Source organism: Lissotriton helveticus, chromosome 1_2 (assembly GCF_964261635.1).
Source record: "Lissotriton helveticus chromosome 1_2, aLisHel1.1, whole genome shotgun sequence".
In the NCBI taxonomy this organism is placed as follows: Eukaryota; Metazoa; Chordata; class Amphibia; order Caudata; family Salamandridae; genus Lissotriton; species Lissotriton helveticus.
The window spans coordinates 288,644,516-288,670,736 of record NC_136058.1 but is presented as its reverse complement, the minus strand read 5'-3'; positions in this window follow the sequence as shown (position 1 = coordinate 288,670,736).

Here is a 26,221-nt window from a genome sequence, read left to right as displayed (position 1 = left end):
CTTTCGGTGCTAAACCCTATCTACAATTGTTTGAAGATAGGGTTTTGCGTCAAAAGGCAAAGGTGGTTGCATGGGATCGCCCATGTACCACCCATGTAACGCCCCCTTGGCGCTAAGTAACGCAAAATAATGATTTGTGCTGCTTTGTGTTACTTGTAAGTTAATTTCCATTGGTAAAAAAACATTTTGTACTGATTAGCATCACTTTTATGAAGCTAACCCAGCGCAACATGTTTGAAAATCTACCCCTCTGTGTAATCACTGTTTCTCTGTAGAGGGGTTACCTGTCGTACAAACACAAGCGTTTTTGAAGCTCAAATCAAAACGATGTTTTGCTGTTTGCATGCTCCTTTTTGTTTAACACCAAGGTAATATTTAAGGACAGCTGTAGCAATCTGGTGCCCTCTTGTGGCCTTTCAGGGTAATGGTATGAAGCATCGCCCCACCCAATAGCTTTAATGTTCCCTGTTAATGGGTACCAGTCCTCCCAAAAAGGAGCAGAATTGACACTTAGCTATCAGGAAAAGTCTGTTTAGTCTCTGCCCACCAGGTTTTGGGCCAGGCTACATATCTTGTGGTTAGCAGTGTAGGGTCAGGCATTTTAGAGTAGTAGGTTTTGGTTTACTGTAATAGATTAAGATTGGCATTAGGGCTCTGGATATTAGTGGAGGTACACAAATGTATACATTATGAAACATTATAGATGAATGTCCGCTAATTCACACTTTTCCAACTTCTGTAAAATCTTATTTTATTCACCACATATACCCAAATAGCTTCTTACACATCTTCTTCCAGTGATCAGCTAACAGGATTGTAATAGTTGCAAAACGTGTTTCGCAGTGAAACCACGCCTTCAAGGCTATAATAACATAATATAAACAGGTATCACTAACCCTATGAAAGAAGAGTATGAGATCTTTTACAAAAACCTTCGTAGCATTGAAAAAAGCCAAAATGCATACAAGGACCGGTTTTAAGAAAAAACATCTCATGGCATATATATGCCATATAGCCTATCAAATCATTTGTTGTGCTCTTTAATTAACACATTCCTTTACAAAAAAAATTGGCAATTTATTGAAATTACTAGCTGGTACTTGATTCACTAAATCATATTTCCATTCATACTACACAAATTCAAATGAAATGATGACAGTCTCTAATCTACATCATTAGTGCTGTTAAGATAACAGAAAGTCCCTGATTGCACACTCCTCACACTACCTTTGATATACTTTAAAACTCCAGATAATGTCTTCCCAGTCTACTCACAGCACAATCATCATTTGAATACTGACCCTTGATGGGAGGCGACAGTAATGTTGTAAGATATCAGGTAAGTCATAATTCTATAGTTATTAGTGGCCACAGTTATTGTTTAAACGTACAGCTATTTTTGTTAGTCCTCCATCTTATTCTCTATTTTTATTACCTTTCTACTTTCCAGTACCTTAATTCTTATTTAACCTCCTTACCTCTTTCTCAGTCATAGGAATTTCAGTCAGACGTTTTTGGAATTTCTGCAAAATAGGATACTCAAGCTTGCAGTATATTCGTGCACACTCCTAATATGAGGTCAACACTCTCCCTTCATGCCCCCTCTTGCTTCTCTGGTACCTCCAACAGTCTCCCAGTTTGCTAACATGGTCTCCTTTTGTACGCCACACACTCCCTGCATGCCCATACATGGGATATGAACACCCTTTAATGGCTGGACCAGAACAAGCATTGATTGCAAGGCCAATTGTTCCTTCGACTGAGACCAGCAGATATCCCTTCCTGCTCTTTACACCCAGCGATGATAAAAAGGAAGCTTCTGGATTTCATGTTTTGGTTGTGGCAAGACCAGTAAAGATCTACCTTCAAAGATCAGAGGGTTTATAGGAACTCGGACATTTTGCTGGTTATCTGTGGCCCATGAAGGAGAGAATGTCATTCATTCTAGGCCATGCTGGCCTGGTGGATTAAATCTGTGATTTCTTCAGTTTTCCAGAAATCCGATGTGGATTTCAAACTTGGTGAACCAGAGAGAAGTCTGACTCCTAGGCTGAGTAGGGGTCTCACTGATTGCTATCTTCCCCTCTCACTTTCATTCCACACTACAAACTGAAGGGCTTATTTACCAGCCAATTGTGCCACCGGAGCATCACTTTTTTGGACTCACTAGCAGCGCGGTGTGCCTGCCCATATTTACAAGGCCATGTAAAGCCACCCTGCATGGCTTTTCATGGCCTTATAAATATGGGCCCCATTCATGCATTACTCTGCATGGGAAAACAACCTTAACATCACAGTCATTAGACCGAGATTCCTGTACAACGCAGTTACAACGAGCGTTTTGTTACGACGCAACACCATTACTATGCAAGTCATTACATCGACTTACAGTAGATGGCGCTCTAACATAAGAAATAGTATAATTTACTATTCCAACACCTTCCTTACTGTTGCGTAGGCTGGAGTTGGAATAGTAAATCATACATTCCTGATGTTACAGCACCATCTACTGCAAGTCGATGTAATGACTTGCGTAGTAATGGCATTGCGTTGTAACAACACAGTCGTTGTAACGACGCGTTGTTATATACCCTGTAGTAAAAGCACGCATTGTAACGTGCTATATTCCTCTGTATGAAAGGGCACAGATAAGAGCAGTGGGGAGGGAGCGGGGTGGGTGGTGGAAGGGGAAGTTGACAGACGACAGTGTAGGTAAATTAAATAAAAAAAGAAATAAAGAGGTGGCGATGTTGCGAGCGCAAGGTAAGTGGTTTTATTAATTTTTTTATTTAATTTTACCTACCCCGTTTTCACCCCGCCCCCGCCTCACCGCCATCACTCATACCTGTACCGACCGCTACTGGTTCCTTGGGTGTTGCTGTGGGTGTTCCCACGTAACATCCACATAATCTGAGGTTGCCTGCATTGGCGCATGACAGCCCATTGTGCCAGTGCAAAGGAAAATTACAGGAATGCGCCATATCTTATAGGTACGGCGCATTCTTGCCCTTTTCTTTTGACACATGGCACTGCAGCAGGAAGGCTTGCTGCACTGCCGTGTGTCAAAATATTGTATATGAGGCCCTGAATCTGACTCATGTGAATGCAGTGTCATTTGGTATAGGCATCCTAATAAGAGCAGGGCTGCTTAAAGTGTTGATAAGAGTTATCTTAAACAACTGTTCTTTTTTCTGTTGATTTTTCTGTTTACAAAAGTGTTACTATTAGAGGTTTGGAGCTGTATTTTGCAGTACATCTGTCTCAATGTGTGATTTGTATCTTGAGGACTGTAGATCCCATAAAGTCAGACTGCTTGAACTATCCTCACTGTAGTAAGGAACTGAATGAAGTTGGAGGAGAGAAGGTAATGGCTTGAATACTCATCTATAATCTTCATTATTCTGATTCGTCCTTCTTCTTTCCATTACTTGCGTTCCTGACTTTCTTCCCTACTCGCCTTTCATCATCAGTCTATTCACATGCTCTTAAAGAAAAGAAGTGGGTAGGGTGAGGATAGTGTTTACAGTTAATAGAGTATTCCTCTGGGGATGAAGCAGATGAAGAAAGAGGCTTGTGATAATGAGTGCCGGAAGCTGAACAGGCACCATCAGCAGATTGTCGTATGTAATAAGACAAAGGAGGAAGAATCGGTGTAATGAAGATTATCAGTAAGTAATCCAGTCAATACTTTTAGCAAACATAAAAAGGTGTTTTTTTGTAAAATAGTGGGCCCGATTCACAGAACTAACTTAAGACAAAATCCTAAACTTACTACCATTTTGGTATTCACAGAAGGCACTTACTCATTTCGGTATTCACAGAAGTTAGAGTCCTAACTTTAGGACTCCTAAATGCCTTCTGTGAATACCGAAAGTCTTAAAATTAGGATTTTTCTCAATTTAGTAGTAGTAAAGTTAGGACTCCTAACTTCTGTGAATACCGAAATGAGTAAGTGCCTTCTGTGAATACCAAAATGAGTAAGTGCCTTCTGTGAATACGAAAATGGTAGTGAGTTTAGGATTTTGTCTTAAATTAGTTCTGTGAATCGGGCCCATAGGGTTTGTGTTCTACTCTTAGGCCCAGATTTACCAAGTCTTTCCGTCACCCTTGCGTTGCACAAGATGACACAGGGCAACGCAAAGGCTTATTTGGGATTTACAAAGCCATGGAAGGCCTGATTTGCGTAGCCTTGCATGGCTTTAGTGGCTTATGCTGTGTTGCTTTACACTTCTTAGTGGTTGGCGTTCAATATGTTAGAACAGTATTGATCGATTTAATATGTATGTTCTGAGCACTTGCACTTTTTGACCTTTCAGCCTTAAGGTTAAGGAACACAAGAGGCTGAGTTATTATGTACGCAACTGAGCATGTGCACTTTTATAAACTTTTTTGCTGCTAGTTACGTCTCCTATATGATTGCTTGCACTTTAGTAAAACCGTGTTTTGCTGATAATTATCATGTGTTTCACGTCGAAAATGGTCCTTTAAAGTATTTAAATACTCTTGCACTGCTATTATGCTGCTGTTTATCTTGTACTGTTAAGTGAATAGATAAATGATCGTGTTTCACCACATGGTTACTTTGCTCGTTATCTAGTACTGTATAGTGAATTGTCAAATTTTCGCATTTTATAATAAGGTTTTCATTCTGAAAGTTTTATGATAATATTAGATTATACATTTTGTACAAGTCCACAAGTATTCATCCATGGTAAATTGATTTTTTATGGTTCAATCCTCTTGACACTCGAACATTTATAGAATGGCTGCTATTGATATGCTCATTTGTACTTTTATATGATATGTTATGAGGAATTTAGTACTGGTAATTTTATGGAGCATAATGTTGTTGTTTGTGGAATTCTTTGGAATTCCAAGGCGTAATAGAATAAATTGAATTGGTTGGCGTTCAATAGATGGAGGTTGGGAATTCCCATGTATCCACCTGTGGATTTCACACAATTCCAGATTTACTAACATTTGTAAAGCTGGAATTGCATGAAATTGGTACATCTGCCATAGAGGGGTGTACGAAGGAGAAATATGTTTACTTCTCTTCGTTTCTTCCTCTTTCTAAGCGTGACACAGAATGCATAACAAAATAAGAGGTAAATGCCTCTTTGGATTATGGGATCCCTTCCTGCACAATAACAGTCCTGCCCATAATGCAGACACCCTTGCAGCATGGCACACGGGTGCCCTCCTTGGCCCTAGGCAGGTGCAAGATCAGTCCTGCCAAGTATCACACTTCATGCGTGACTCTAACGCATTTCAGTGTGGTGATCCGCATCACCGCACTGAAATGCATTGTCACGCATTTGCATAGCGCCTGAGCGTCAGCTAAGCGCTGCCTAAAACGGTAATATTATGAGTGCTAGCAGCGCGGCACTACTCATGCTGGCTTAGTGCTGTAGCTGAGCTAAGGCTACCGCTACAATGTATCCTAAATGTCCGCTGCGCGACTCTCAGCTCTTGCATGATAGTGCGGCTGCGCAAAGGCTACTAACATCACAGCCAGGGGGGCCACAGTCACATAAAGCCATACATGGCGCCGTCTGCCGGGTGATGTCAAGTCCGGCTGCCGAAGGCGGGGAGTTTATTTTGGAAATAAGGAATTAAGCAGATACGTTACTGCTAATCATCATGGCGGGGGCCGGCAATGCTCCCTGCTCGCAGCGTCCAGCCGCCACCTCCTTCGTCACCGTGTGGCTCAGCTGTCTCTGTGTCAGGAGCTGCAACTGCTGTAAATTTGACCCCTGGGCGCCTCGGCAAATTTAATTGCTGAGGGCCCGATTCACAGAATGAACTTAAGACTTAATCCTGAACTTACTACTATTTTGGTATTCACAGAATGCACTTACTACTTTTGGCATTCACAGAATGAATTTACTACTTTTGGTATTCACAGAAGTTAGGATTTTGTCTTAAGTTTGTCTTAAGACAAACTTAAGACAGACTTAAGACAAACTTAAGACAGACTTTAGCCAGACTTAAGACAGACTTAAGACAAAATCCTAACTTAAGTCTGTCTTAAGTCTGTCTTAAGTTTGTCTTAAGTCTGTCTTAAGTTTGTCTTAAGACAAACTTAAAACAAAATCCTAACTTCTGTGAATACCAAAAGTAGTAAGTTCATTCTGTGAATGCCAAAAGTAGTAAGTGCATTCTGTGACTACCAAAATAGTAGTAAGTTTAGGATTGAGTCTTTAGTTCATTCTGTGAATCGGGCCCTGAGAGAGGACGTGGCTTGGAAACTCGGGACTCTGTTTTCGAAGAGCCGCGGCTTACTCTCTGCAATATCATGACCTGATTGATCACCATTAAGGCCCCCAGGTAACTCTTCCGTCTCATGCTCCTTAAGACTGGAATAGAGTCAGCTGCCTGACAAGTGGTTTTGAATGTCCCTGCTGATGCAACGCCAGCTCTTTGCCTTTCTGCAAATAAAAAGCATTTTTTTTCCACGGGCGCATTAACGCTGGGGTGAAGCATGTTTCTTGTTTCCAGTAATTTAGGGGTCATATCCGTGACAAGCATCCTCAGCCATTAAATTGGGAACCCCTGGTGACCTTGCCACTGGAATGCACTGGGCTGGGAGGTTCGTGAAAAAAAAATGTATTTTTCATTTAAAAAACAAAAAAGAGTCAAAAACGATTCAGACACTTGAGTTTTGTGTCAGCTGAAGTTATAATTCTGCTACAAAAGTTGCAGAGGGATGAAGCAAGGGAGACACACTGGTATAGTAAAGAGAATGGGCAGAAAGAAAGGTTTGGAAAGAGGAGAGAAAGGCAAGAGGAAGGAGGGGTAAGAGAAGAGGGAGAAAGGAAAGAGAAGAAAGTGGTGAAAGGAAACAGGCCGAGGCAAGAAAAAGAAAGTAGAGAGAAAGCAGACGAGTGACCCTAACAAAAACAGATGTAAAAATAATAAGGGAGGAGAGGGGAAGAAGATGAAAAAGATAAAAGAGAGAGAGAAAGGAGAGAGGCTTGATGGAAGCCAGTGTTTCATTCTATTTTTAAGACTATGATGCCAGCTCTGTCCCAACTATCAGTGATAAACGAGCTGAGGATGGAACCGCCTTCCTCCCACAGTGAAAGTATCTTTTATTAATTTGATCATATCATAAATCGTTTTCGTAGGGCTGCAGCCTAGCTGAGATTCTTCTCTCTTAAAGGGGCATCATCTGAAGAAAAAGCAATAGGCCTCTACTGCACCACTAACAGGCACCACCAGTAAGCATTCCAGAATGCTCTTTCTCTGAGACTGTGATGACTGCTTTGAAATTGATACCTATAGCGACATCATTAACTAGATGGCCCTTTATTGAATGTCTTGGGTAGCACACACAGTATGATTCAGACAGTCTTGTTGCACAAATGGGTGCAATGTCTGATATTTATATGTTTCCCTTAGCTTCGTTGCTTGATTTTGCTCGCCAGAAAGTGTCACTGTTAGAATTGGGGGTCTCTGGTTGGCGCAAGTATTCACTTGTGACAAGCAGGGACCCTCTCCTCTAAGTCAGGGTGAAGGATGACCCCTTAGAATTACCCTTGCTCACCCTCTAGGTGCGTGGCGTGAGCAGCCAAGGCTATTCTTCAGGCGTTATTCAGTTAAGCATTTGTAATAACACACACAGTAAAATGTACCAATCCCCCCACAAATGGACACCAGGCTGTGAATATATAAAAATACGCTCCTTTATGTAAAAATATATAAGCAGGTAAGACTTCTCACAAGACCAATAATAATGTTTTTAAATTAGGCCACAAGATTGTAAATAGGCAAGCGTTTCTCAGTTACAGTTCCAATGTATCTTCTGTCTTGTTCAACTCACTTGTAAACAGTTCTCTCAGTTCCAGTTATGCAATAATTGGGGCCTCTTGCCCCGTTCCTGGAAGGTATGGCGCTCCCAAGCGCCTCAGTGGGCTTCGCAGCGCTCCTCTGTGCTCCACACGGAAGAAAACCCCGGGCCCTACCAATGCTCACGCATCTCGCGGTGTGGGTTGAATGGAGACCAGAAAGGGGCCTCGGGAAACCCTGGGCCTTTTCCGGAGGTGGGGGCTGAGCTGCGGAGCAGCAAGCAGGCAATGAGAGGAGCCCGGAGGAACCCCAGGCCTTTTCCAGAGGTGGGGGCTCCTGGCTGCAGTGAGGAGCAGGGAGGCGATGAGAGGAGCCTCTTGGGCCAATGCACAGGGAAGGCTGACGGGGAAATAAAACGTTGCGGGCTCCGAGCCCGGTTTGAATTCCTTCCTTGGGGGGACGAGTTGTACACGGGCAGTGCGACTCATCTCTGGCAGTGTCTCCGGGTTTCCGTCTGCAGCAGGTGGGTGCACACAGGCGGGCGCGGCCCACGACCCCGGTACAGATGGTACTGGGGTCTCCCAACAGGAGGGCGGTGCGGCCTGCAAACTCCTCGGGTTGGCGAGCGGGGACAGCAGGGCACGGTCCTTCGTGCAGGCTGCAGTCTCGGCTTAGGTCACCGGCCTGGAGGAAATTCCGGCGGGAGGGGCGAGTGAGGGCTTCAGCGCTCTCCAGTGGCAGGCAGGGGCAGAGGAGCAGGCAGCCTGACCCGGGGGCAGAGAGCGACTCCAAGGAGCGAGGCTCTCACGGGTAAAGGGCAGGCGAGCTCCCGAGTACCACAGCCCTAAGAGGGGGCGATGAGGGGCGCAGTCTTACTCCGGCGGGAGGCACACACGGCTGGCAGATGGCAACGAGCGAAGACACAATGAACCCACTGGTCCTGGGGTTCAGTTCAGGGGGCAAGCTCAGTCAAGCCCTTGGAGAAAGTTTCTAGCACAAGTCAGCAAAGTCTTTTCAAAGTCTTTTCCTCTCCTTCCTCAGCAAGGGAGACAGCAGGCCGGTCCTTCCAGCTTCTTCCTTTCCTTCTAGTTGGGCAGAGGTTCGTTGTGGGAAACAGGATTCTGATTTACAAGGAGCAGGGCTCCTACTTTTATACAGCATTTCTTTTGTCTTTTCAGGCCAGGGGGGCCTTTGTATAACTTCATTCAGTCTCTGAGCACTTGTTGGGGGTACTCTGGCTTCTGCTTTCAGTGTGAGGGGCAGGCACATCAGACGCTCCACAGGAGGTGGAGCCAGTATGTGTGGACAGGGGCAGCCAGGAGTACCTTGATGACAGTGCTTCACCCTTCATGGGCCAGGTGCCGGCTGAGTCATCAGTCGCTCCCCAGGGGGCGGAGCCAGCATTGTGGTGGCAGAGCACAGCCCTATTAAGAGTCCAGGGGCACTCCTACCTCCCACTAAGGTGTAATCCTTGCATTCACCACCTGTTATCCCCCAGCCCTGTCACTCACACATCCCAGACAGTCACATACACATACTAGCAGAGGCGGGCTGAAATGGTTAGGCAAGCAAATGCTAACTTTCGAAAAGTAGCATTTGCAAACTCAGGATATTAAAATAAACTTTACTAAAAGACGTATTTTATTATTCCAGGCATACTAAACTTTATTTTCTACCATGTTCCCTGAGCCTGCTGGGATTATAGAGTGTAATAATTCCAGCAGCCCATCTGGCCTAAGAGAACAGGTAGCCTTACAATAGTGAAAAACGAATTTGGCAGTAATTCACTATTCAGACATCCCACACTCATCAGAGCATGTCCTACCTTACACTTACAATGCACCCTGCCCTTGGGCCTACCATAGTGGTGACTAATATGAAGTTAAGGGAAGGTTTAGGGGCTGACAAGTGTGTGCACTTGCCCAGCCAGCATGACAGTACCAGACTGCACGCAGGTTCTGCAATGGCAGACCCTAGACACATTTTAAAAGGCTGCTTCTGTGGGTGGCGCAACCAGCGCTGCGGCCCACTAGCAGTATTGGCATTTTACAACCCCTGGCACTCCTGGTGCACTTTACTGGGGACTGACAGTAAATCCAATGAACCAATCATGGACATCAATTACAGTTACACTTTATATAGGGAGAGCATATGCACTGGTCAGCAGTGGTAAAGTGCCCAGAGTCATTAAACCAACAAAAACAGGTCAGAGAGAATATTGGAGGAAGGCAAAAAGTTCTGGGATGACCCTGCCAAGAGGGCCAAGTCCAACAGTCACTCATTGCCTTTGAAATGTCACTCATAATTACACTGAAATTAGGAAAATGTCACTCATCAGAATATGAAACCTTGGCAGCTATGCAAGACTGAAATTGTTTATCATGAACACGCTCTTTGCTGAAGTTGCTACACATGACAAATTTGAGACCCTCTGGTATTGTGCTTCTCCAGTGCAGTTTTTTTGCTTCAATTCTGAGAACTGTGGTCTAGTTTATCTATACTACTATTATAAAGGAAGAACTTTGAACCTTTGAGGCGGGTAAACTCGGGAACCACAGCGCCAATCCACACACCCGATACATCGTTGGAATCGTCAGGGTGTGCAGATGGACATAGGCTATATAAACGTAATAAATATATGTAATTTCAAAAATGTACCCAAAAAAAAGTAGTCCCTTGGAAGAAGCGCCGGTCGCGAGGTGCGTGCTGACGTTAGGAGTGCGGGTAGGAGCGGCGTACAGGAGCGCGAAGAGGACCGGTGGACATGAGCGCGGGGAGGAGCGGCGCACAGGCGGGGAGGAGCGGTGAGGAGCGGCGGACAGGCGGTGAGGAGCGGTGGACAGGCGGTGAGGAGCGGCGGACAGGCGGTGAGGAGCGGTGGACAGGCGGTGAGGAGCGACGGACAGGCGGTGAGGAGCGGCGGACAGGCGGGGAGGAGCGGTGAGCGGCGGATGAGGTAGGGTATTTATTTATTTATTTAGGAGCGGTGAGCGGCGGCAAAATACAAAAGCAAACGTTACATTAAATAAAGCAAAAATGACAATCGTGAGCCAACAAAATACAAGAGGAAGCAAACAGTGCATTACAAAAGTGAGCCAAACGGTGCATTACAGGAGGAAAAAGTGACGTGTGCAGGTTACAAAAGAGTACAAAGTAAGCAAGCGTTACATTAAATCAAGCAAAAATGACAATCGTGAGCCAACAAAATACAAGAGGAAGCAAACGGTGCATTACAAAAGTGAGCCAAACGGTGCATTACAGGCGGAAAAAGTGACGTGTGCAGGTTACAAAAGCGTACAAAGTAAACAGAGGTATAATAATGCATTACAGGAGGAAAAAGTGACGTGTGCAGGTTACAAAAGCGTACAAAGTAAACATAGAGGTATAATACTGCAATATATGGAGAAAGGCTCCGGGGGACCCACGGACAACGTCGGGCCGGGCGGGGGTCCTGAAGCATAATTGCTCCCGGACAACGTCGGGACGGGCTGCTAGTTCTATTATAAAACAGGACTGGAAATCCCAGATTCAAAGGAGAAAATCTGAACTGGAGCAGCGCAGAATGCGCGGACCTGGGAAGCCTGGCAGTTGGATAAAACGAGAATAGGTTGCTTTAATCTGTGATGGGTGACACTTGTTTCTACGCAATTGAGGGTACTCGGGTTAGGTCAAGAAGAGTTGACTCCGTTGTAAGGAGGACTTTCCATCTCGGGAGTCCTTCCTATGAGGCCCACTCTGAGCAGGCCTAGACCGGAAGGACTCACAGTACAGTAATGATTTTAACGGATGAATCAAGTATTTCGCTGACTTTTTAAATTATCTTTGGGGGGATTGCGCCATCTGGTGAATTTTAGCATGTACTGCTTCTAAGAAATGAGCTTCAAAGTAATTATGCGTTACGTTCATGAGCTAATTTCAGAGTGTGGGAATATGTTAAAATCTCTTTCCTCTTTCCTACTGTTTCTCTCTCTGTCTTTTCTACCTTATAATACTAAGTATAGAGTATACTAGACCACTGCAAGTGAATTTTACGAATGTACTGTTTCACCCGTAAAACCTAATACAAATATTTAAAAAAAACAACAACAAAAAAACGTGTGGTTAACAGGTTCCATCACTAAAATTAATAAAGGGGCATGAACTCATGTCAACCACTACTGACAATAGGTAGCTGCAAAATAAAATCCACTCCCTTCCAAATATCTCGAAAAATACTACGAAAAATTGGTAATTTCGGGTTCTGGCCTGGGGCAGTTCTCTGAAACGCTCTTTGCAGAACAAAATACCATTGCGCTTCAGTGGAATCCTCACAGGAAACTTACCTTTCTCTCACGAAGCCGTCCTCAGGACAGAAAGTGTCTGGAAGGAACGGCATGTTTGTGTTAAATTGAAAATATTCTTTAGACATAAACTACTTGTCCTTTTATATATAATATAATAATCCCCCCACCACCACACTCGGTCGAGGTAAAACATAACATAATGGCCCTGTCGCAATGTGTTTGGGGCCTCATTTATGAGACTCATTGCGCCTCTGGAACGTCACTTTTCGTGACGTTCCGTGGCGCAGCAGCACTGCGTGATATTTATCAGGCAGCACTAAGCTACTTTTTTGGCTTAATGCTACCTGATGAATATCAGTCCCTTTAACACAGTGTTCTGCGTTCAAGGGGGTGCAATGGGTGTTGCTGTGGGCGTTCCCTACAACATCCATGGCCTTTTGACACTGCCCCAGATTTACTAGAAATCGTAAGGCACAACGAGTAGATATATCTTTATTTCTCCTCGTTTTTCCTTTTTTCGTTTTTGCATTCTGCAGCACACATAGAAAGAGGAAAAAACCTCTTGTGATTATGTTTGGACAGAAAGGTCTCCCTTCCTGCACAAAAATAATCATCCCACAAAGCTAGCACCCTCACAATAAAGTGCAAAGGTACCTGCATTGGCGCACGGCATCCCATTGTGCGCCGGCGCAGGGGAAAAGGACAGGAATGCTCCGTATCTTATAGATACCGCGCATTCTTGCCCTTTTCTTTAGCCATAGGGAAGTGCAGCAGGAAGGCCTGCTGCGCTGCCCGATGGCAAAACCTCATAAATGAGGCCCTTGATGTTTTCGCCTGTCTTTCACCTCCGTGTAAAAGCTGCCAGTGAGGACGGTACAACAATAATGACCCCTTTGACCATGGGAGGAAACACTACTGATTTGGAGGTCATTTGTTTTTCAGTTTTCAAAAACAAACTCCAGATCTGGGAGTTTATTTAAAAAAGAAAAAGGGGCATTATTTACAAGCTCCATGTGCAGCCGTTACGCCACTTTTCCCCCTATTAAAAGTAAGGCACTGGCGTCATAAGAAGCTTGTAAATAAGCCCCGAAATACTTTGTAAGAGTTGTTTGAGGGAAAGATGTCATGTTTGAATGAGCCGTGCATCAAACTTTTACAGCACTGACATTGTCTTCGGGGGCTGGCAGACAACCCTAGTCATGGTGTGAGGACAACTCTAGGAAAACTTCCTCCGCCAAACTCAGAATCAGCCCTCATGTCCTTAATAACTCCAGGGTCTTGCCTGAATTGACAGATAATAGATATTTATTTGATTACCATTTGCAGACCCTCCTTTAGTCTTGGAAGGCTTTTCCTTTCTAACTCTTTCGTCATGTCAGGTTTCTGCACTCTCCGCTTCATCACACACTCTTACCTCACCCTCACACCTTCTCTTCTGCATTGGAGGTGGGATCTAAGGACACCTTGCCCACCCATCCCTTTGGAGTTTGGACACAAGTTCACAGCACCACTTCAGATTATGCAATACTCTCCACTGGTCAAATTCCATCCATAACTTGACTTATCTCTCGCAAGTTACATGTCTGTTTTCAAAATGACCCACCCTCTCCAGAATCTGACATCTCTGAAAGATTCATGCTTTTCCCCAACCTGAACTCTTAGACTGCAGTGTAATCATTTCCACCTCTTTCAGTTCTCTTCCTCTGTTCACTTGTCAGACAGCCTCTCTTTTGTTACACCTGAAATGTTTAATCCGTCCTCTTTTTCTAACTTTCTCTATTCTCTCTCTCTGCTCTTACTTTCAGGAACATCAATTTACCACAACACAAGGGGTAGCGGAAGTGACCACACACACTCTTTTTGATCTCAATGACATCACAGGAAGTCACTGTAAAATCACTGGTTGCAGAGGTTTGTAACCAGTCCCAAGATGCGGTGTCAGAAGGAGCTGAGAACAGCCAGTGCAGGTTAAACAGAACTAAGCCAAATTTTACCCAAATGATTGACAATTTCTTATTCAATAATATTGATGTTTTCTGCTCACACATATATGTTTATTCAATGTATTAATTGACATCAGAGAAGCATTCTTTATACCTCAGAGGGAAAAATAAAGCCAAATCACAGGAAGATGCCCAAAAAAAGAGATTTAAAAAACAGTAGGGGTCATTACTAATTTGTATGGACTATAACATTTATATGAACAATGATTCTGGCTTGATTTACTCCTTTCTATTGATACGTTTTTGATTCATCGTTGTTTTTAAGGAACTATCACACAGCAGAACACAGAGGTGACGGTTCTGTTCAAAAACATTTTTTAAAGTACTCACAGTTATGACTGTGGCCAATTTTTTATTTTTTTTAAATGTAAGTGGTTTATTTTATGTTGTATTATAAAGAGCGCACATTCCACTTCTGAATGTACCTATTTTTTTAACAAGGTGTAATCTCCCAGTGGGATCTGCAGAAGGTATTCGGTGTTCATCAGGGCACAGTTTACGTTCTGTGCTTGGAACGGGTTGTGCCACCTCTGAGGCATGGGTTGGAAAAGCAGAGCTGGAGGTCACAAGGGGCAAGCCAGGGGTCGCATCTGAGACCCCTGGCGACCCCTTGTTGAAAAATAATCGATAAGCATGAACATCACCGGCGCCATCTTGCCTAACAAGAAGCCATCGACCACTCGTAAACGGCATCCATTTTAGGTGCTGCGGCCATCTCACGCTTTGCAGTCACCTATGATTCACCCTGACTCTGCAACCATACCCGGTGCCCTGATTCAGCATGACCAAATGCACTAAGGTCGTAAAACCATGTCAGCCTGACAAAGCCCGGAGCCACTTCCCACCCTAAAACACATTTGTCTTTTCATCCTCCCCGCTCGGGCAGGCCCTCCTGATAACCCCCAACTGCACCTGGCCACTTGATCCGGTCCCAGGCTGATAACCAAGTCTTGTGGACATGCTTTATTGCCCCCTCACAGCAAGACATTGTTGCACAAACAGAAATGCGTGATCTTATGACTTGGACAACCTTTAGATCTGACCGATCCCACACACTTTTATGTCCTGCTGGAATGTCCAGCTGCAAGATGGCAATCATCTGTTAGATTTGGGAGGAGGAACGACAGCTGGTGGGTCTGTGTGGGAACCGGCTGGAGGCCGGAATTCCTAGGATGTTTGACCACCAATAAACTGACTGAAATGTGCATAAAAGACTGAACAGCGGAGAAGTTGTTAGAACACCTCCTGAAGACATTGACTTGTGTCAGGCCTGTTGTGTTCTCCTCTGCAGTGAATAAACCTGTTCTTTGCAGTCCAGTTTCCAGCGCCTGTCTCTTCATTTTGGTAACTATTGATATTGGGGATTAGAGGCGTCATGCGCCAAACAGCTTTGTTATTCGTTAAAGATTGGCTGTTTTGCCACAATTGGCGTCCCAACGTCGGGCTCATCAGAGACATGCGGGTCCGTTAGAGAGGTCCTAACGACGGAGTGAACGACTGCAGCGATCGGGAAAGTGCACATGCCTGAAAGAGACCCTCGTCTGTTGGCCGATCATCCGAACTTCACCGGTTCCGAACGGACCTCTCTTGAGTGACATGCGGTCCTGACTGGGATCCCACAGGAGTGCTGCGGTAAAATTGGAGTAAAGAGAACGATTGGGCGCTGGAAAGGGAAGGCGAAGAACTGTCCATACGGTCCGGGTAAGGTCATGCTACACGATATAACTGCTTGATTGATTGATTGATTGTTAGGATACTAGTATTCCGCTCTTAGGCTTATTTGATTGAAATTGAGACATTCCCTACTTGCAAACAATCGTAGGTTAGTAAAAATTCAATCTTTGCAGGTAGCGAAGGACACGTAGTGCGGACCTTTGTCCACGACCTATTGAGATATTCATTTTGACCGATTATATAGCATGCCTGTCTTCTCAAAATTGTTTGATTGTTTGGGACCGGACTGTTTATTAGAGGTCAGTCATCCGGCTCCACCGGAGGGCAGCCCTAATAAAAAGGGCATAAATGAGAAATATGGATTAGCCGCTGTAGCTTTTAGCAAACTAGGGCATAAAACTCACTAGGAAAATCGAGTAAATCAGTAGGCCACTGATGGGATCTTTTGACCCCGCTAAAATATAAACGCTAGGAATAGCCCTTCGCGAGAAACATAGAATTAGCATAGTAAATATTGATTGTTTGGTAGTTTTTTGAATAATGGTTACTATTTGCAAATAGTAAAGGACAGGTAATGCAGACTCCTTGTCTGAATTTAGGATTAATTGAGAGATTCTTTTAACCGATAGCCATCATGCCTGTCTTTTCTGAAGTCATTGAAAATGGTTGTTTTAGCTTGAATTGTTTGTCAGATAAAAAGTATGGTATTTGTCCCATAATGTATGACTCATTGAGGAACAAATACACAAAAAAAAGGAACTCAAATTTAAATGACCAGTAAAATGAAGTAACTTGATTGTAAAAAGTTAAAAAGATACAGTACGCAGAAACAATGTAAATGTATTTCGATTTATATAGCGCACGAATCACCCAGGGGTCTCAAGGCGCTTGCTTAGGGAACCCGTCCTGGTATTCCCCTGTGAGATACCCCGGCAGGGTATTCACAAGGTGAAAGCCAGGCATCCCGCCGCGAGGGGCCATAGTGGAGATTAAGCAAGCTATTGCCCAGAGTCGCAGAGTGTGACCCCGTGAGTCGAGTAGGCACCGGAGCGAGAATTGTCGAGTCCGTGGAATTTTTGAGCCCGAGACCCGCCGAGGTGGGGAATCGAACCCTGGTCCACGGCTGATCTCAGCTTCCGGGTCTGCCGCCTCTAACCACTGAGCCACGCTTCTCCACAATGTCAAAAGAATAGTCAAGATCTGTTGTATTTTACACTCCTACAACGTAAGCAATTGGTAAAGATCCTGATATTTAGATATATCAATAAAGGGGACAGTAGATCGAACCTCTTTTACTTGGCAGCTCCCTTGAAAGAACAAAAAGCGCGTCTTTTTCAAACTAGGAATCTTTGTTTACATTACAGTTGTAAGGTTCCCCAAAGAAGTACGTTAGCCCGAAATTTGTTAGCTATGAACCCCAAGTGCATTCTGGTCCTTGGAGTCCTAAACATCGTAAACTTTGTTTAACACACCACGTGTTTCAGAGGAGTTTTTCAAATGCTTCTAAGCCTCACCAAAGGAATGCCATCCAGTCTAACATTAGGCAGGAGTAAGTTATAAACGCAACAAGTAAAAAGGAGAGAAAAATCTTCTCTAAAAACATATTTGCCTGCATGCCCAGAGCCAGGGCTCGAAAAACATCGCAAGAAAGCTCGTTTTAAATGTTAGCGTTTGATGTCCTTGCACAAGTCATATGATCAGAATGAATATTTTTAGGAAAGTCCCGCTCTGTTTTAACCTCTCATAACCTCCTAACGCAGCGATCATCTGTTTAGATTATATATGAAAGACATTTCTAGGCATTGTATTTTAGCAGTCGGGCACAAATGCATATTATCGGTTTTTAGAAAGGCACAGTTTATTTTATGTGTTACGGATTAGTACGCCTTGCACTAACATTTCAGGCCTGGCCTAGTCCGTGTTTATGGACCCTATGAATAAGTCTGGCAGCCTTAGCAAATACGAATCTGTGATTTTCTGGCACAACTGTGCTCCCGCGTTATCAAACTAGAACTGCACTGTGTCCTCCACCCGCCCGCAAAACTGATCTCCATGCAGACATTAGACAAGTCTGTTAGTGGTATTACCATGTAGCAAAAATGCATACCATTGAAAGCGCGAATGCATCCAGAAAAACTCGCTACCACCTATAGTTTCCATGCTCCACGAATAGGAACGGCCCTAGGCCACTGTAGCTAATTTTTCTTCAATGAGAACATTGATCCTTCACCCTCCCCTCCCCTTATACTGAGTACCTCTGACCCTTTCCTACACGCGGTCCATAATACCGCACTCGAACGATCTATGTAGTGAGCATCCTACCATTGGTTATCTTTGCCGCACTAACAGTTCATCTGGGCTTCAATGCTAAGATGCCAAGGACTACATCCCAAGAGATAAGTCAGGTACATGGTAAGTAAAAATATTTTCGTTATAATGCGCGCTGATGTGCTTTGAATGCTGCCCCTCCCCCTCTTTTCTTTTTCTGTAGGTTACATCGGAGTTTCAGTTGAAGAATGGAAAAGGCCTAAACGCACTGTGTTCCACGCGAAAAATAGGCTAGTACTGTGAGATGGTACGTTATATGCAGAGGCTATCTCTGAGAATAAGAAAAATTGTATGGTATGAATGCGTATGTGTCGCGTGCGCCTGGGTATGAATGCGTGTGCACGTCCTGATTTGTATGGTATAAATGCGTATGTGTTGTGTACGCCTGGGTCGATAAGAGAATGCTTTTTGGTATGACTGAAGTGTTGATCGAACAGTTAATGGGATGAGAAAAATAGGCCTGAACATGGTACCAACAAAAACACAACGATCAAATTGGGGACCCACGGGTATATTTAAAGACCTAAGCTCTGGGAACATTCCCTAACAGTATACAACAACATAAGAGTACCAGAGGGTCTGTAGGTAGTGTGAGTTAATGGTGCAAGTCACCACAAGTCACAGAAGCTTCCTATCTGACTAAGAATGGTGGTAAACTATGACACCTTAGCAGATGGTCAAAGATACCCATCAGTCACCACTCGGAACCGCCCTTCATCATTTGGGATTCCTTTGAGACCATATACCCAGATGTACTATTCTCAGGGAAAAAGGTGACCAAGATGGTGAATGGTCCTCTTTAGCTGAGAAAGAAGGTAGTATGGTCTTCCCACTCCCCTGCAAAGGTAAGTGGTAAAACGTGAGGTGACCAAGGAAGTGCAGTGCAAAAGAGAAAACGAATACAAAAATGGAAAAGTGCATTTAAAATTGGATGAGGGAGTAATGAACAATTTTATTCCAGTGATACTCGCTCTGCCAATATTAAAAATTGTCAAGACAGTTTGAAAATTAGCTGTCTAGATGTGGTACCAGGTACCTTCTTTCTCAGCTAAAGAGGACCATTCACCATCTTGGTCACCTTTTTCCCTGAGAATAGTACATCTGGGTATATGGTCTCAAAGGAATCCCAAATGATGAAGGGCAGTTCAGAGTGGTGACTGATGGGTATCTTTGACCATCTGCTAAGGTGTCATAGTTTACCGCCATTCTTAGTCAGTTAGGAAGCTTCTGTGCCTTGTGGTGACTTGCACCATTAACTCACACTACCTACAGACCCTCTGAACATGGTACCTACATGCGAAAAACGATTAGCATTTTCTTAAAATATAGCACATATCTTACTTAGAAACGAGTCTCTCTCTCAAGCAAGCGAATGGGAGGGTAGCCTACATCAGGAGCTTGAAGGGTTATTGCAGTACATTGAGCCCGACTCCAACCGATATCCCAAGTGTGCGTCCAAAGTAATGCGCACCTGTGAGTTGACCAAATAGAGAAATGAAGAGTCCCCCGGGTTGGGGCTCATCCAAAATTCTCCTCCACCCAGAAGTAAGAGATATTGTCATGTTTTAAATTTACCCCTTCTTCTTCCATCCACATAGAAAGATAAGAATTGTACCATCACACATCCAACTGGCATCCCTCCTTTACCTCAGCTTGGACCATCGTTGCTAGATGTTGGGGGACCCCACCGTGAATATAAGTACGGCTTGGCTAGTGTCCGACCAATTAAAAAGGGAATAAGTATTTTCAAAATAGGCCTCCGGCTAGAACTGTCGGCTATTAGGAAAGAAGGAAAGAAGGAGCCTGACCACCGAATGAATAAGTAGAGTACTGAGAATACGCAACGTGCATGAAGAAGTCTTTTTTGTCCCTTTAAACTCTGTTGGCCCGATTCACAGAATGAACTTAAGACTCAATCCTAAACTTACTACTACTTTGGTATTCACAGAATGCACTTATTACTTTTGGTATTCACGGAATGCACTTACTACTTTTGGTATTCACGGAATGCACTTACTACTTTTGGTAGTCACAGAATGAACTTACTACTTTTGGTATTCACAGAAGTTAGGATTTTGTCTTAAGTACAGACTTAGACAGACTTAAGACAAACTTAAGACAGACTTAAGACAGACTTAAGACAGACTTAAGACAAAATCCTAACTTCTGTGAATACCAAAAGTAGTAAGTTCATTCTGTGAATACCAAAAGTAGTAAGTGCATTCCGTGAATACCAAAAGTAATAAGTGCATTCTGTGAATACCAAAGTAGTAGTAAGTTTAGGATTGAGTCTTAAGTTCATTCTGTGAATCGGGCCCCCTGTTTTGTCTTAGTTTTTTTTACTTAATGCATGTACTGTCGCGCCCTATTCGATATTTGTGTGTACGTAAACTATGCATTTATGTTTTCCCTCGGCTTGTGTGTTTTATATGTAAACCAACCTGTACTGTTCTATGTTGTATATGTACTGAATAGCCTATTATTGTACACGCTCTCTCTCTCTCTATGTTGTACGTGTACTGAATAGCCTATTGTTGTGCACGACGCTCTCTCTCTGAGAGCTCACTTTTGAATAAATGACTACACTGTACCTCACCGGTACATGCCCAATTGGCTTTAAACACGACGGTGTTTGAACAAATTGACAGAAACAAAATATCATATTTTGCCATATTACTACCCCTTCTTTCTGTAAATTGATGGAACTTAATTTGCTGAGAAAGAAAGGACAGGTGAGACGACTGATGTCCCCTAATCTGGCCCTTAAAAGGGAACTATATGTCAGTGGCTTTTGTTTTAATGCTTTAGTGACACAACCTTCGTCGTTCATATTATCCCGCCCATTGCACATAAGTAGAGTGACAAAAACGTCCCCGTTTTTCCAGAATGGTCCCAGTTTTGTACCAGCTGTCCCAGAAAATTTTAAGAAATGTAGCTCAGGCACCGGTTATTAAAGATAAATTGACTAAACCTGATAGAAGTTAGCCGTTGTTTCCAGAAAAGATTTAATTGATAAGCAAGCCACCAGGTTTAAAATTCGCAATTTATGTAAGTTCTTACTGACCGTTCTGTTGCCCTCTGCTAAGGAACGCACTTGTAGCTTGAAGTAAGATCATAGTCCTTCTCCCAATTTTGTGAAATGTCCCTAGTTGTTTTTACTTTAAGATTCTGGTCACCCTAGATATAAGTTGTATGGACATCGCAAGTCCCTCATTGATTAATGAAGTAGCTTGATTTTAAAAGATGATGCAGTAATGAGAATAATGTTTATAAAAAATGATTCGAACGAAAGTGAAAGGAATGTTGTAGTAAGCCCTGCTGAACGAGTACTGAAACCAAAACGTTTAGCTGAAAGAAGGGAGCATCGATAGGATGGAACAATGCTTAGACTGTGTACTCTATGGTAAACAATGGCTAGGAAGGGTACCTGTATGGCCATGATAATAGTACATCACACTTTTTGTAATTAGCAGACCTTGAAGAAAAATATAGCTCAACAGGATTTAGTTTAGAACAACGAGTCTCTGCCGGAGGAGCCGGTTTGAATTTGACAGACCATGTAATTGATAGATATTAGATTTCTTGCCACAATTGTGAATGAAAAAGGAATGAACACCAAGGATAAAAATTATGGTGAAAATTCATAAGAAATACTTGCAGACCTGCACCATAGTAATGATTTATGAGTTAGTAGTAACCGATGCGAGGATTAAAAAGTATCCACCCTATTGCCATTTGAGTAACCGATAAACGTTTCCCCAGTTACTTGGGGTTGGGAGAGAAATTGAATTGTGTAAACATCTTCCCCTGCCAGTTCTCTAAAAATTGTTTTGTACTTATTTAAAGATATCATGCAGTCATTGGAGGAGAGGGGCCGGACGTGACGCACAGCCTGGCTGCAGATCATGGAACACATATGACCTCGACCAAGGTGGAGCCGCAGAGCAAAGAGATACTGGATGAGGCACCATTCCCAACATGGAAAATTAAAGAAAGAAGGGCTATCCAGAAGCCCCCAGCTTGTTGGTCCGTCGTGCCGGAGAGTCCCAGCCCATTGAGCCTAATTGATGGGCCCACTTGCGTGAAATTTCCGCCCCCCTTGGTCCATTTCAGATATGACCCCACTCCCCCCTCTCTTCCCTCGACCTTCCAAAGCACCCCACCTTTTTTATATGGAGTTTTGAAATTGACTTGATGAAGAAACACAGCGCACAGATAGAATAGGGTAGCAGGGATGGACTTAATGGATCAAGAATAGAGCGCGGGTACCGCATCCAAGGTACCTATGATAGATTAGTTAGGGAACAGGGCAAAAAGGACAGTGGTCCGAGAGCAAAGAATGGACACGCCCTGCAACATGAAATCTGGACCAGAGCCGGACGCATGGCTCCACCGCCGGTGCTCAACAGCGCCAACGAAAGTAGATGAACAATGAGAGCATACCAGTGATGGCTCGCTGTAAAAAGACACTGGAAAGAAAAACCCTTTGAATGAACATTACCACTTCCAGACTACCATTTATATTAGGTTGAATTCCTCTCTCAATCACTTTGTATCGATTATGCCCCAATTGGACAAGAAAAAGATTTTCCTTTGAAACCTTGCATTGGTCACTTTTACTGTATACGAATAAGTGTAATTGTAGAACACCAGTTGTCCGCATGAATGCCTCAAAAAAATGCACGTATTGGTCCTTATCCTACCTGAACAATTTGTATGATAACATGTTTGTATTTGAATGAACTTTCTGCTTAGTCTAAGAAATATGCCCATCTCCAGGTCTAAATGTATGATATGACAAATGTCATTTTGTATGCACTGCCTCCTCGCCTGTCATATTGGTTGTATAAGATTATTGACAACACTGTCTTTACTGATAACAGGATTGTTTTCATCTGCCCGTAGTACAAATAGGCCACCAAAAAACCGCAATAGACAACCCAATTACACACCGCCCTTGTGTTTCCTATGTCTAAACCCTTTGTGCACCTAAGACTGTAGACACTGACCTAAATAGACTAGCAAGATGTCTTGGGAATGTTCAAAGGGGCGACTGTTGAAAAATAATCGATAAGCATGAACATCACCGGCGCCATCTTGCCTAACAAGAAGCCATCGACCACTCGTAAACGGCATCCATTTTAGGTGCCGCGGCCATCTCATGCTTTGCAAGTCACCTATGATTCACCCTGACTCTGCAACCATCCCCGGTGCCCTGATTCAGCATGACCAAATGCACTAAGGTCGTAAAACCTTGTCAGCCTGACAAAGCCCCGGAGCCACTTCCCACCCTAAAACACATTCGTCCTTTCATCCTCCCCGCTCGGGCAGGCCCTCCTGATAACCCCCGACTGCACCTGGCCACTTGATCCGGTCCCAGGCTGTAAACCAAGTCTTGTAGACATGCTTTATTGCCCCCTCACAGCAAGACATTGTTGCACAAACAGAAATGCGTGATCTTATCACTTGCACAACCTTTAGATCTGACCGATCCCACAGACTTTTATGTCCTGCTGGAATGCCCAGCTGCAAGATGGCAATCATCTGTTAGATTTGGGAGGGGGAACAACAGCTGGTGGGTCTGTGTGGGAACCACATGGAGGCAGGAATTCCTAGGATGTTTGACCACCAATAAACTGACTGAAATGTGTATAAAAGACTGAACAGCGGAGAAGTTGTTAGAACACCTCCTGAAGACATTGACTTGTGTCAGGCCTGTTGTGTTCTCCTCTGCAGTGAATAAACCTGTTCTTTGCAGTCCAGTTTCCAGCGCCTGTCTCTTCATTTTGGTAACTATTGATATTGGGGATTAGAGTCGTCATGCGCCAAACAGCTTTGTTATTCATTAAAGATTGGCTGTTTTTCCACACCCTTCATGATGACTGTGTTTATCTCATAATGCAATTTTTAGAGTTCTCCTTCATTTCTCATTCTTCTACCCTCTCCTCATGCCCCATCTGCCTTGTAATAATCTTCCTGTCATGCCTACCTCAGGTAGTTCAATTCCTCCAGGAGTCTGTTCTTCCTATTGTTTGCCTGGCCCTCACCCAAGCAACCTTGAGTATTCTACTGACCAAGGATAAGACAAGAAGGGCACTTTGGAAGAGCCTCCTGCAGCTGAAGGCACCGGTCATGGGCTGAAATACTCTTCTTTAACACCTTAGCCGCGGTAGGATTTACCGGGGTGCGCTGAGTTTTTTTAAAACCCGCGGTTCATGACGAGGTCAGCTCGTCATGAGCGTGGAAGGGGTTAAGTACACTGAGGAGAACTTCCCCAATGTCCTTGAGTGCATGACTCTCCCCACTCTCCACCACCAAGGGCACACACTACCCCCTTCAAGGCAGATCTGCCCTCACCTGAGCCTGACTGTAATAAGAGTCTAAAAACATCAAGAGCAACCCTACAAACCAGCAGGATCCCCAGGTGAACAGTATATGGAACCAATGGAAGCAGCCATGATTGATATATATGTATGTATGTACATGAAAAAAACAAAAGGTAAAGTACAGCAGACTGTGTCATAATTTTAAAACTCTCATTTAAAGTTAAAAAAAACTGAAATTCACCAGTTATAGTTTACTGAGCTAACTATATATTGCGCCCCTTATACACTGCTTGTAACCTTGTGTATTACATGAAATATGAATTGACATCACTGATGACACCTCAAATGACATCATCCAACATAAATGACAGATTACTATTAGCTTTTCAGATTGGAAGGTATTAAATAGAATGCACTTAGGTACTAATTGGCGTAACTTTTCACAACAAGCAGAGTATGAAGCATATCTGTGAAATCACCCACATTCAGTAGATATTATGCTTTTTTTTAGCTGGTATTGAGGTGCGTAAGAAATGTATTGGTTCTTCAGACATTAATGAGATCTACAACTTATTAAAACCTGAACATCCTTCAAAAACAAAGAGCCTAATTATGACTATGGGGGGTCCAATGGACCGCCATAGCCACGGTTGTGGTGTGGGCACCGCCACACCGGCGGTCTGACCACCCTATTACAAATTGGTTGGCAGACCACCATGGGACCGCTGCAACCGCTAGTGATCAGAGATCCCTGGCCATGTTGCGGAGGTCTTGAGGCCGCAATATGCTTGACGGTGCCGCTGCGTATATTATGAGTTTCCTCACCGCTACAGTTTTCATGGTGGTTAGCCCGCCATGAAGACTGTGGCAGTGAGGAAACAAAGCCTTAGGCATAATGTGTGCCTGCAGGGGGCTGCATGTTGTGCCCCCCTGTGTGCAGTCACCCCCTTTCCTGTACGGCATGCACTTTAAAGTCCATGCCGTGCAGGAACAGGCTTTGGCGCTACCAGAGTGGGGCCTTTTTAAAAGGCACTGCAGTGGGAATGCCAAACGACCGCTGCAGACCACAAGATTACTCGTAATCTGGCGGGAGGCCGGCGGGCGAGTTTGGTGATCCTAGAGCGGGGTGCCGGCGAGCCCGCTCCAGGAATGCCAAACTCGTAATCCGGCCCAGAATCTGGTTATTATTGATAGCACGACATGAGAACTCTTCAACATTAGCACATATACAGCAATCCACAGATGAACAATGTACTGCAAGGATAAGCTTTAGTTTTTTGCACCCCCTGCCAAGAGGCCCTTAAATTATCCCACAACCTATTTGAAACGTATGTCTAGAACTCACACCAGTTGTGCTCAGTCTCTACCTTGTTTAAATGAAGTACTGATTGCACTTAAAACTTCACTTGTAGCTAAAGTGTGGCCCATTTAACTTTCTCATACTGAATTAGATGTCTTTCCAGTACTACATTGTTTCTATTTGGTACATGTACACATGTACACATGTACCTAAAGTCACTCTATGCTGTACATGTTTATGTGCTCTTTACTAATTAGTTTCTTTCTTTAAATTATCAAGATCTATTTAAGGGGCAGTAGCTTTGATGATGTCATTAATTAAATCATCAGTGATGTCATTTAAGATGTCATGAGTGGTCGTCAGTGATGTCATGAGTGATGTTATATGTGAGGTCATAAGCAGTGCATGGCAGTGACACAAGTAATAGTGAGTCCAGCAATTTATAACTAGTCAATTTCAGTGTTTTTTGGATCTTAAACATTAGTTTTTTAAATTATTTCAACATTTAATTATAAA